Raw genomic sequence first — 11,680 nt, 5'->3', positions numbered from 1 at the left:
AAAGTTAAAAGCTGCTGCACTTATTGTTATTTGGTTGGAAATAGAAAATGCTTCATATTGTCTTGAATAATTTGATACTTGGCAATTGTTTTGAGCTCTCAAGTAGATCATGTTTAAGCTCTTGCATCATGTAGTTTAAACCTATTAGTGGAGAACTACCGTAGAGCTTGTTGAAATTTGGTTTGCATGATTGGTCTCTCTAAGGTCTAGATATTTTCTGGTAAAAGTGTTTGAGCAACAAGGAAGACAGTGCAGAGTCTTATAATGCTTGCAATATGTTCTTATGTAAGTTTTGCTGTACCGGTTCATACATGTGTTTGCTTCAAACAACCTTGCTAGCCAAAGCCTTGTACTAAAAGGAATGCTTCTCGTGCATCCAAAACCTTGAGCCAAAACCTATGCCATGTGTGTCCACCATAACTACCTACCATGTGGTATTTTCTATCATTCCAAGTAAATACTTCATGTGCGACCTTTAAACAATTCAAAAGTTATTATCTCTTATTTGTGTCAATGTTTTATAGCTCATGAGGAAGTATGTGGTGTTTTATCTTTCAATCTTGTTGGGCAGACTTTCACCAATGGACTAGTGGCTTCATCCGCTTATCCAATAATTTTCCAAAAAGAGCTGGCAATAGGGTTCCAAGCCCCAATTAATTAACTTTTATTAATAACTCTCTTCACATGTTTTGCCCTGATTTATCAGTAAGCAACTTAATTTGCAAATAGACACTCCTCCATGGTATGTGAATGTTGGAAGGCACCCGAGGATTCGGTTAGCCATGGCTTGTGTAAGCAAAGGTTGGGGAGAGTGTCATCCATAAATAAAACAAAAGTACATGTTGATACGTCCATTTTGCATCACTATTTTATATCATAATTTACTGTTATTCATTGATATATTTCATATTTAGAGGTGATACTTATGTTATTTCATCTATTTTGCATGTTTCATGATTATTGGAGTATCGCGCACCGGAGTCAGGATTCTGCTGGAAAAAGCGCCGTCAGAATGCAATATTTCGGAAGATCAACAATTGACGGAAATTATATGAAAAATCCTATTTTTCCAGAAGACGACGAGAGCCAAAAGGAGGAGCCTAGGAGGGCTGCCATGGGCCCCCCTCATAGGCCGGCGCGGGCCCTGCCCTGGCCGCGCCGCCATGTGAGGAGGGGGCCCACAGCCCCCTCTGGCCCCTCTCCTTCGCGTACTTCTTCGTCCCGAAAACCTAAGCTCCAGAGGATAGTCGCGAAGAGTCACAGCCGCCTCTGCGGGGCGGAAAACACCAGAGAGGAAAGAGCTCTCCGGCAGGCTGAAATCTGTCGGGGAAATTCCCTCCCGGAGGGGGAAATCGACGCCATCGTCACCGCCATCGAGCTGGACATCATCTCCATCATCATCACCATCATCTCCATCATCATCACCGCCATCTCCACCGCTGCACCTCATCACCGCTGTAACAATTAGGGTTGGATCTTGATTGTTTGATAGGGGAAACTCTCCTGGTATTGATTTCTACTTGTTATTGATGCTATTGAGTGAAACCATTGAACCAAGGTTTATGTTCAGATTGTTATTCATCATCATATCACCTCTGATCATGTTCCATATGATGTCTCGTGAGTAGTTCGTTTAGTTCTTGAGGACATGGGTGAAGTCTAAATGTTAGTAGTGAATTATGGTTGAGTAATATTCAATGTTATGATATTTAAGTTGTGGTGTTATTCTTCTAGTGGTGTCATGTGAACGCCGACTACATGATACTTCACCTTTATGGGCCTAGGGGAATACATCTTGTATTCGTTTGCCAATTGCGGGGTTGCCGGAGTGACAGAAACCTAAACCCCCGTTGGTATATCGATGCTGGAGGGATAGCAGGATCTCAGAGTTTAAGGCTGTGGTTAGATTTATCTTAATTACTTTCTTGTAGTTGCGGATGCTTGCAAGGGGTATAATCACAAGTATGTATTAGTCCTAGGAAGGGCGGTGCATTAGCATAGGTTCACCCACACAACACTTATCAAAACAATGAAGATTAATTAGCTATATGAAGCGAAAGCACTAGACTAAATTCCCGTGTGTCCTCAAGAACGTTTGGTCATTATAAGTAAACAAACCGGCTTGTCCTTTGTGCTAAAAAGGATTGGGCCACTCGCTGCAATTATTTCTCTCGCACTTTACTTACTCGTACTTTATTCATCTGCTACATCAAAACTCCCTGAATACTTGTATGTGAGCATTTACAGTGAATCCTTCATCGAAACTGCTTGTCAACACCTTCTGCTCCTCGTTGGGTTCGACACTCTTACTTATCGAAAATACTACGATACACCCCCTATACTTGTGGGTCATCAAGACTATTTTCTGGCGCCGTTGCCGGGGAGTGAAGCGCTATTGGTAAGTGGAATTGGTAAGGGAAACTTTTACTGTTAGTGCTGATTTTATTTTTGCCTGCGGCTATAATTCATTATGGAGAGATCCTCTCTTGAATTTTTATTTGGAAAATCTACTACTACTGCAAAGGTAGTGGACGAGAGCGTCAAGGAAGAAGATGAAGAAGAAGTGGAGGAAGACTCGCGTGCATACTCGCGTGCTACCATCGCAAGCATCGAGGTGGTGGAGAACCCTTTCAGTGCCAAGAAGAGCGCAAGAATTCGCACCGGAGGAAGGGTTCCACGTCACTACCTAGCTCCGAAGACATCTCCTCCAGGCACCTACAACCCCTTCCGCAATCTAATTTACAATAGTCAAATTGAAAGGACTCCCAAGGCAGTATTGCCTAGCAATTGGGATATAGATCGTTCTAACACTGCAGGAAGGATGAAACCTGAAGCTGAAGAATGGGGAAATAATTCCAAGAGTTGGGACTCGCCGTCGGACATACTTCTTAACCGCGTCGAGCACAATTCGGAGATGATCCGCAACCTCATGTACAAGATTGATGAGCTTCAGGAGCTTGCTGAGAAGCTTGTCAAGAATTCATCACCACCACCGCCGAAGGAGTAATTCATCATCGGTATTGGCATCCCCTTGGTTTGTTCCAAGCTTGGGGGAGTGCCGCGGTATCACATCATCACTATCTTTTACTTTTTACTATCAAGTAGTGTCATATCATGAGTAGGGAAGTTATCATATAAGATGGGTTGCAGTGTGGAAGTATATCTCCTTTAGTTGGTTGTCTACGTATCCCTTGGTGTGAGTTATCGTTATGGAATATTAATGAGAAGTCTTATCATTTACATATTGCACATCTTATTTTAGTTTGCAATCTCTATTATATGATTGATCTTGTTATTAGTATTGGTATCACTTTGGGAGCATTGAATAAATCTATTTGGTTTTGGCAAACTTAGCATTGGTCAATAGCAACAACACCTTGAGGTTTAAGTAGAAAAGAGAAATACATGTAGTTGTTTCATTGTCTTTCTTTCTTGTTAGCTCTTAGCTTATTATTCTGAAGTTAAAATTGTTTGTGCTTACAAGGAAGATGCATGATTGTTTCTATCATATGTATACTTGTTTGTTTCCTTCAACTCTTATGCTTGCTAATCAACCTTGCTAGCCAAAAACCTGTACTGAGAGGGAATGCTTCTCATGCATCCAAACCTTAACCCAAACCTATGCCATTTGTGTCCACCATAACTACCTACTACATGGTATTTTCTGCCATTCCAAGTAAATACTTCGTGTGCTACCTTTAAACAATTCAAAATTTACTATCTCTTATTTGTATCAATGTTTTATAGCTCATGAGGAAGTATGTGGTGTTTTATCTTTCAATCTTGTTGGGCAACTTTCACCAATGGACTAGTGGCTTCATCCACTTATCCAATAATTTTGCAAAAAGGGCTGGCAATGGGGTTCCCAGCCCCAGTTAATTAACTTTCATAATTTTACAAATAGACACTCCGCCACGGTATGTGATTGTTGGATGGCACCCGAGGATTCGGTTAGCCATGGCTTGAGAAAGAAAAGGAGGGGAGGAGTGTCATCTAAATAAATCTAAAATAAATGGACACTCCTTCATGGTATGAGATTGTTGGCAGGCACCCGAGGATTCGGTTAGCCATGGTTTGTGAAAGCAAAGGGTGGAAGGAGTGTCAACCAAAAATAAAACTTTATGGGAGCCGCTCTTCGAGAGTTTGTCTGGCAAGGGGGTCAGAGAACCCGCTACCATTCGTTGACAACAACAAACACCTCTCAAAATGTTACTTTTATGCTCTTTATATGATTTCAAAACTGAAAAAGCTCTAGCACATGATTTAATCCCTGCTTCCCTCTGCGAAGGGCCTGTCTTTTACTTTATGTTGAGTCAGTAAACCTATTTCCCTCCATCTCAAGCAAGCATTTGAGTTGTTGTGATCAAACCATTTATATTGTGATCTACTTCATCATGTCTTTTACTCTTCCTTGTTTAGTACAAGTTTTATCTGAATGAATATAGCTTTGCAAGTTATCAATGATTATGAGGAGATCATTATAATTGATTATTCAAGTTGTGCCATATAAGCTTTAACATAATCTGTTAATTGTTCTCTGACCAAGAACGAAGTTTGCCATCACCAATTATGATTTCTTATGCACCTTTATTTGTGATTACCTTCTACTTGTTTCAAGTTGAATTATATGAGGAAGTTGTTCACTAGAATGTCTTGTGTGAATTAATATGATGCTTCTTGTCCGTATTTTATTTATCGACTCTTCACTCTATAAACATGTGGTCCTGTTTGCCGAGTTCAGTTTCGCTTGGGGACAAGCGAAGTCTAAGCTTGGGGGGAGTTGATACGTCCATTTTGCGTCACTATTTTATATCATAATTTACTGGTATTCATTGATATATTTCATATTTAGAGGTGATACTTATGTTATTTCATCTATTTTGCATGTTTCATGATTATTGGAGGATCGCGCACCGGAGTCAGGATTCTGCTGGAAAAAGCGCCGTCAGAATGCAATATTTCGGAAGATCAACAATTGACGGAAATTATATGAAAAATCCTATTTTTCCAGAAGACGACGAGAGCCAAAAGAAGGAGCCGAGGAGGGCCGCCATGGGCCCCCCTCATAGGCCGGCGCGGGCCCTGCCCTGGTGATACGTCTCCGACGTATCGATAATTTCTTATGTTCCATGCCACATTATTGATGATATCTACATGTTTTATGCATACTTTACATCATATTTATGCATTTTCTGAAACTAACCTATTAACAAGATGCCGAAGAGCCAGTTGCTGTTTTCTGCTGTTTTTGGTTTCAGAAATCCTAGTAAGAAAATATTCTCGGAATTGGACGAAATCAACTCCCAGGGGCCTATTTTCACACGAAGCTTCCAGAAGACCGAAGAGTCAACGAAGTGGGGCCACGAGGCGGCCAGAGGGTAGGGCGGCGCGACCCAGCCCTTGGCCGCGCCACCCTGTCTCCTGGGCCCCTCGTGATGCCCCTCGTGATGCCCCTTGACCTGCCCTTCCGCCTACAAATAGCCTTCGTCGCGAAACCCCCAGTACCGAGAGCCACGATACGGAAAACCTTCCATAGACGCCGCCGCCGCCAATCCCATCTCGGGGGATTCAGGAGATCACCTCCGGCACCCTGCCGGAGAGGGGATTCATCTCCCGGAGGACTCTACACCGCCATGGTCGCCTCCGGAGTGATGAGTGAGTAGTTCACCCCTGGACTATGGGTCCATAGCAGTAGCTAGATGGTTGTCTTCTCCTCATTATGCTTCATTGTCGGATCTTGTGAGCTGCCTAACATGATCAAGATCATCTATCTGTAATGCTATATGTTGTGTTTGTTGGGATCCGATGAATAGAGAATACCATGTTATGTTGATTATCGATTTATATCTATGTGTTGTTTATGATCTTGCATGCTCTCCGTTACTAGTAGATGCTCTGGCCAAGTTGATGCTTGTAACTCCAAGAGGGAGTATTTATGCTCGATAGTGGGTTCATGTCTCCGTGAATCTGGGGGAGTGAGAGAAACCTCTAAGGTTATGGATGTGCTGTTGCCACTAGGGATAAAACATTGATGCTGTGTCCAAGGATGTAGTTATTGATTACATTACGCGCAATACTTAATGCAATTGTCTGTTGTTAGCAACTTAATACTGGAGGGGGTTCGGATGATAACCTGAAGGTGGACTTTTTAGGCATAGATGCATGCTGGATAGCGGTCTATGTACTTTGTCGTAATGCCCAATTAAATCTCACAATACTCATCATAATATGTATGTGCATGGTCATGCCCTCTCTATTTGTCAATTGCCCAACTGTAATTTGTTCACCCAACATGCTAATTATCTTATGGGAGAGACACCTCTAGTGAACTGTGGACCCCGGTCCAATTCTTTACATCTGAAATACAATCTACTGCAATACTTGTTCTACTATTTTCTGCAAAAAATCATCATCCACACTATACATCTAATCCTTTGTTACAGCAAGCCGGTGAGATTGACAACCTCACTATTTCGTTGGGGCAAAGTACTTGGTTTGTGTTGTGCAGGTTCCACGTTGGCGCCGGAATCCCTGGTGTTGCGCCGCACTACATCTCGCCGCCATCAACCTTCAACGTGCTTCTTGACTCCTACTGGTTCGATAAACCTTGGTTTCTAACTGAGGGAAACTTACTGCTGTATGCATCACACCTTCCACTTGGGGTTCCCAACGGTCGCGTGCTGTACGCGTGTCAAGCTAAATTTCTGGCGCCGTTGCCGGGGAGATCAAGACACGCTGCAAGGGGAGTCTCCACATCGCAATCTCTTTACTTTGTTTTTGTCTTACTTTATTTTATTTACTACTTTGTTTGCTGCATTATATCAAAATACAAAAAAAATAGTTGCTAGTTTTACTTTATTTGCTATCTTGTTTGCACTCTATATCAAAAACACAAAAAAATTAGTTACTTGCATTTACTTTACTTATTTCATTATGTTTCCTTTTAATTTTACCGTAAAAGACATGCCGGTAGGACGTGGGTCTATAATTGGGAGAAATAATATAGAAGAATTTTTCAATCATGTTAGTACCGTTGAAGATTTTGATCATAGACACTTGGTAGAACTTGCTCCTACTTATGAAATTGCTGCTGCTTCTTTAGTTCGCATGTTGGAAACTAAATTTGTTAATCTCAATCCTATAATCCAACACATGTTTCTTACACTCGGTGATATGGAAGAAGGGGAAAAGAAAGATTTTGTTTTAGAAACCCTTCTTAGAGAATTTGGTGGTATAGCAAGAGAGGCTAGAAAGGTCTTTATTAAATATAAGATGCTTGGTTCTTATACCAATTTTTTTAGTCTCCTTGAAAAGATGGACATAGAGAGAGTAAGGTACACTAATAATATTAATGATGGTGGGGAGATCAAAGCACCAATACCATGTAAGCTCGTAGCGATGAATGACGCACTAGAAAATAACTATGCTTGGCTTGTTCCTGAAAATTTGTTTGATGAGAGTAGCAAGCCCAAGACTAATGAAAAGGGGGCCGCTAAAACTTATGTATCCAATATACTATGCATGGTTGAGAAAACTCCACACCCCGCTGTAGATGCACCATCTCTTGATAATACTTGATACACACTTTCTGCGCCTAGCTGAAAGGCGTTAAAGAAAAGCGCTTATGGGAGACAACCCATGTTTTTACTACAGTAATTTTGTTTTTTATTTGAGTCTTGGAAGTTGTTACTACTGTAGCAACCTCTCCTTATCTTAGTTTGTTGCATAGTTGTGCCAAGTAAAGTCCTTGATAGTAAGGTTCATACTAGATTTGGATTACTGCGCAGAAACAGATTTCTTTGCTGTCACGAATCTGGGCCAAATTCTCTGTAGGTAACTCAGAAAATTATGCCAATTTACGTGAGTGATCCTCAGATATGTACGCAACTTTCATTCAATTTGAGAATTTTCATTTGAGCAAGTCTGGTGCCTCAATAAAATTCGTCTTTACGAACTGTTCTGTTTTGACAGATTCTACCTTTTATTTCGCATTGCCTGTTTTGCTATGCTTGATGGATTTTTCGATTCCATTGACTTTCAGTAGCTTTGTGAAATGTTCAGAAGTGTTAATAATGATTATATCACCTCTGAACATGTATACTTTGATTGTGCACTAACCCTCTAATGAGTTGTTTTGAGTTTGGTGTGGTTGAAGTTTTCAAGGATCAAGAGAGGGAGATGATACAACATGATCAAAGAGAGTGAAAGCTCTAAGCTTGGGGATGCCCCGGTGGTTCACCCCTGCATATATCAAGAAGACTCAAGCGTCTAAGCTTGGGGATGCCCAAGGCATCCCCTTCTTCATCGACAACATTATCAGGTTCCTCCCCTGAAACTATATTTTTATTCCATCACATCTTATGTGCTTTGCTTGGAGCGTCGGTTTGTTTTTTTTTGTTTGTTTGAATAAAATGGATCCTAGCATTCTTTGTGTGGGAGAGAGACACGCTCCGCTGTTGCATATGGACAAGTATGTCCTTAGGCTTTACTCATAATATTCATGGCGAAGTTTCTTCTTCGTTAAATTGTTATATGGTTGGAATTGGAAAATGATACATGTAATAATTTGCTAAAATGTCTTGGATAATGTGATACTTGGCAATTGTTGTGCTCATGTTTAAGCTCTTGCATCATATGCTTTGCACCTATTAATGAAGAAATACATAGAGCATGCTAAAATTTGGTTTGCATAATTCGTCTCTCTAAAGTCTAGATAATTTCTAGTATTGAGTTTGAACAACAAGGAAGACGGTGTAGAGTCTTATAATGTTTACAATATGTCTTTTATGTGAGTTTTGCTGCACCTCTTCATCCTTGTGTTTGTTTCAAATAGCCTTGCTAGCCTAAACCTTGTATCGAGAGGGATTACTTCTCATGCATCCAAATACTTGAGCCAACCACTATGCCATTTGTGTCCACCATACCTACCTACTACATGGTATTTCTCCGCCATTCCAAAGTAAATTGCTTGAGTGCTACCTTTAAACAATTCAAAATTTATCACCTCTGATTTGTGTCAATGTTTTATAGCTCATGAGGAAGTATGTGGTGTTTATCTTTCAATCTTGTTGGGCAACTTTCACCAATGGACTAGTGGCTTCATCCGCTTATCCAATAATTTTGCAAAAAGAGCAGGCAATGGGATTCCCAGTCCCAAATTAATTAATAAAAATAGACACTCCTCCATGGTATGTGATTGTTGGACGGCACCCGAAGGATTCGGTTAGCCATGGCTTGAGAAAGCAAAGGTGGGGAGGAGTGTCATCATAATAAAACTAAAATAAAAAGGCACTCCTTCATGGTATGAGATTGTTGGCAGGCACCCGAGGATTCGGTTAGCCATGGTTTGTGAAAGAAAGGTTGGAAGGAGTGCCACACAAAAATAAAATAAAATGGGAGCCGCTCTTTGAAGGTTTGTCTGGCAAGGGGGTTAGAGTGCCCACTACCATTCGTTGACAACAACAAACACCTCTCAAAATTTTACTTTTATGATCTCTATATGTTTTCAAAAACAAAGCTCTAGCACAAATATAGCAATCGATGCTTTCCTCTTTGAAGGACCATTCTTTTACTTTTATGTTGAGTCAGTTCACCTATCTCTCTCCACCTCAAGAAGCAAACACTTGTGTGAACTGTGCATTGATTCCTACATACTTGCATATTGCACTTGTTATATTACTCTATGTTGACAATATCCATGAGATATACATGTTACAAGTTGAAAGCAACCGCTGAAACTTCATCTTCCTTTGTGTTGCTTCAATGCCTCTACTATGAATTATTGCTTTATGAGTTAACTCTTATGCAAGACTTATTGATGCCTGTCTTGAAGTACTATTCATGAAAAGTCTTTGCTTTATGATTCACTTGTTTACTCATGTCATTTACATTGTTTTGATCGCTGAATTCACTACATATGCTTACAATAGTATGATCAAGGTTATGATGGCATGTCACTCCAGAAATTATCTTTGTTATCGTTTACCTGCTCGGGACGAGCAGAAACTAAGCTTGGGGATGCTGATACGTCTCCGACGTATCGATAATTTCTTATGTTCCATGCCACATTATTGATGATATCTACATGTTTTATGCATACTTTACATCATATTTATGCATTTTCTGGAACTAACCTATTAACAAGATGCCGAAGAGCCAGTTGCTGTTTTCTGCTGTTTTTGGTTTCAGAAATCCTAGTAAGAAAATATTCTCGGAATTGGACGAAATCAACGCCCAGGGGCCTATTTTCACACGAAGCTTCCAGAAGACCGAAGAGTCAACGAAGTGGGGCCACGAGGCGGCCAGAGGTAGGGCGGCGCGGCCCAGCCCTTGGCCGCGCCACCCTGTCTCCTGGGCCCCTCGTGACGCCCCTTGACCTGCCCTTCCGCCTACAAATAGCCTTCGTCGCGAAACCCCCAGTACCGAGAGCCACGATACGGAAAACCTTCCAGAGACACCGCCGCCGCCAATCCCATCTCGGGGGATTAAGGAGATCGCCTCCGGCACCCTGCCTGAGAGGGGATTCATCTCCCGGAGGACTCTACACCGCCATGGTCGCCTCCGGAGTGATGAGTGAGTAGTTCACCCCTGGACTATGGGTCCATAGCAGTAGCTAGATGGTTGTCTTCTCCTCATTATGCTTCATTGTCGGATCTTGTGAGCTGCCTAACATGATCAAGATCATCTATCTGTAATGCTATATGTTGTGTTTGTTGGGATCCGATGAATAGAGAATACCATGTTATGTTGATTATCAATTTATATCTATGTGTTGTTTATGATCTTGCATGCTCTCCGTTACTAGTAGATGCTCTGGCCAAGTTGATGCTTGTAACTCCAAGAGGGAGTATTTATGCTCGATAGTGGGTTCATGTCTCCGTGAATCTGGGGGAGTGAGAGAAACCTCTAAGGTTATGGATGTGCTGTTGCCACTAGGGATAAAACATTGATGCTATGTCCAAGGATGTAGTTATTGATTACATTACGCGCAATACTTAATGCAATTGTCTGTTGTTAGCAACTTAATACTGGAGGGGGTTCGGATGATAACCTGAAGGTGGACTTTTTAGGCATAGATGCATGCTGGATAGCGGTCTATGTACTTTGTCGTAATGCCCAATTAAATCTCACAATACTCATCATAATATGTATGTGCATGGTCATGCCCTCTCTATTTGTCAATTGCCCAACTGTAATTTGTTCACCCAACATGCTATTTATCTTATGGGAGAGACACCTCTAGTGAACTATGGACCCCGGTCCAATTCTTTACATCTGAAATACAATCTACTGCAATACTTGTTCTACTGTTTTCTGCAAACAATCATCATCCACACTATACATCTAATCCTTTGTTACAGCAAGCCGGTGAGATTGACAACCTCACTGTTTCGTTGGGGCAAAGTACTTGGTTTGTGTTGTGCAGGTTCCACGTTGGCGCCGGAATCCCTGGTGTTGCGCCGCACTACATCTCGCCACCATCAACCTTCAACGTGCTTCTTGACTCCTACTGGTTCGATAAACCTTGGTTTCTAACTGAGGGAAACTTACTGCTGTACGCATCACACCTTCCACTTGGGGTTCCCAACGGTCGCGTGCTGTACGCGTGTCACCTGGCCGCGCCGCCATGTGAGGAGGGGGCCCACATCCCCCTCCGGCCCCCTCTCCTTCGCGTACTTCT

This window comes from Lolium perenne, chromosome 3 (genome assembly GCF_019359855.2).
Source record: "Lolium perenne isolate Kyuss_39 chromosome 3, Kyuss_2.0, whole genome shotgun sequence".
In the NCBI taxonomy this organism is placed as follows: Eukaryota; Viridiplantae; Streptophyta; class Magnoliopsida; order Poales; family Poaceae; genus Lolium; species Lolium perenne.
The sequence above is the reverse complement of the archived record's forward strand: the minus strand, read 5'-3'. Positions refer to the sequence as shown.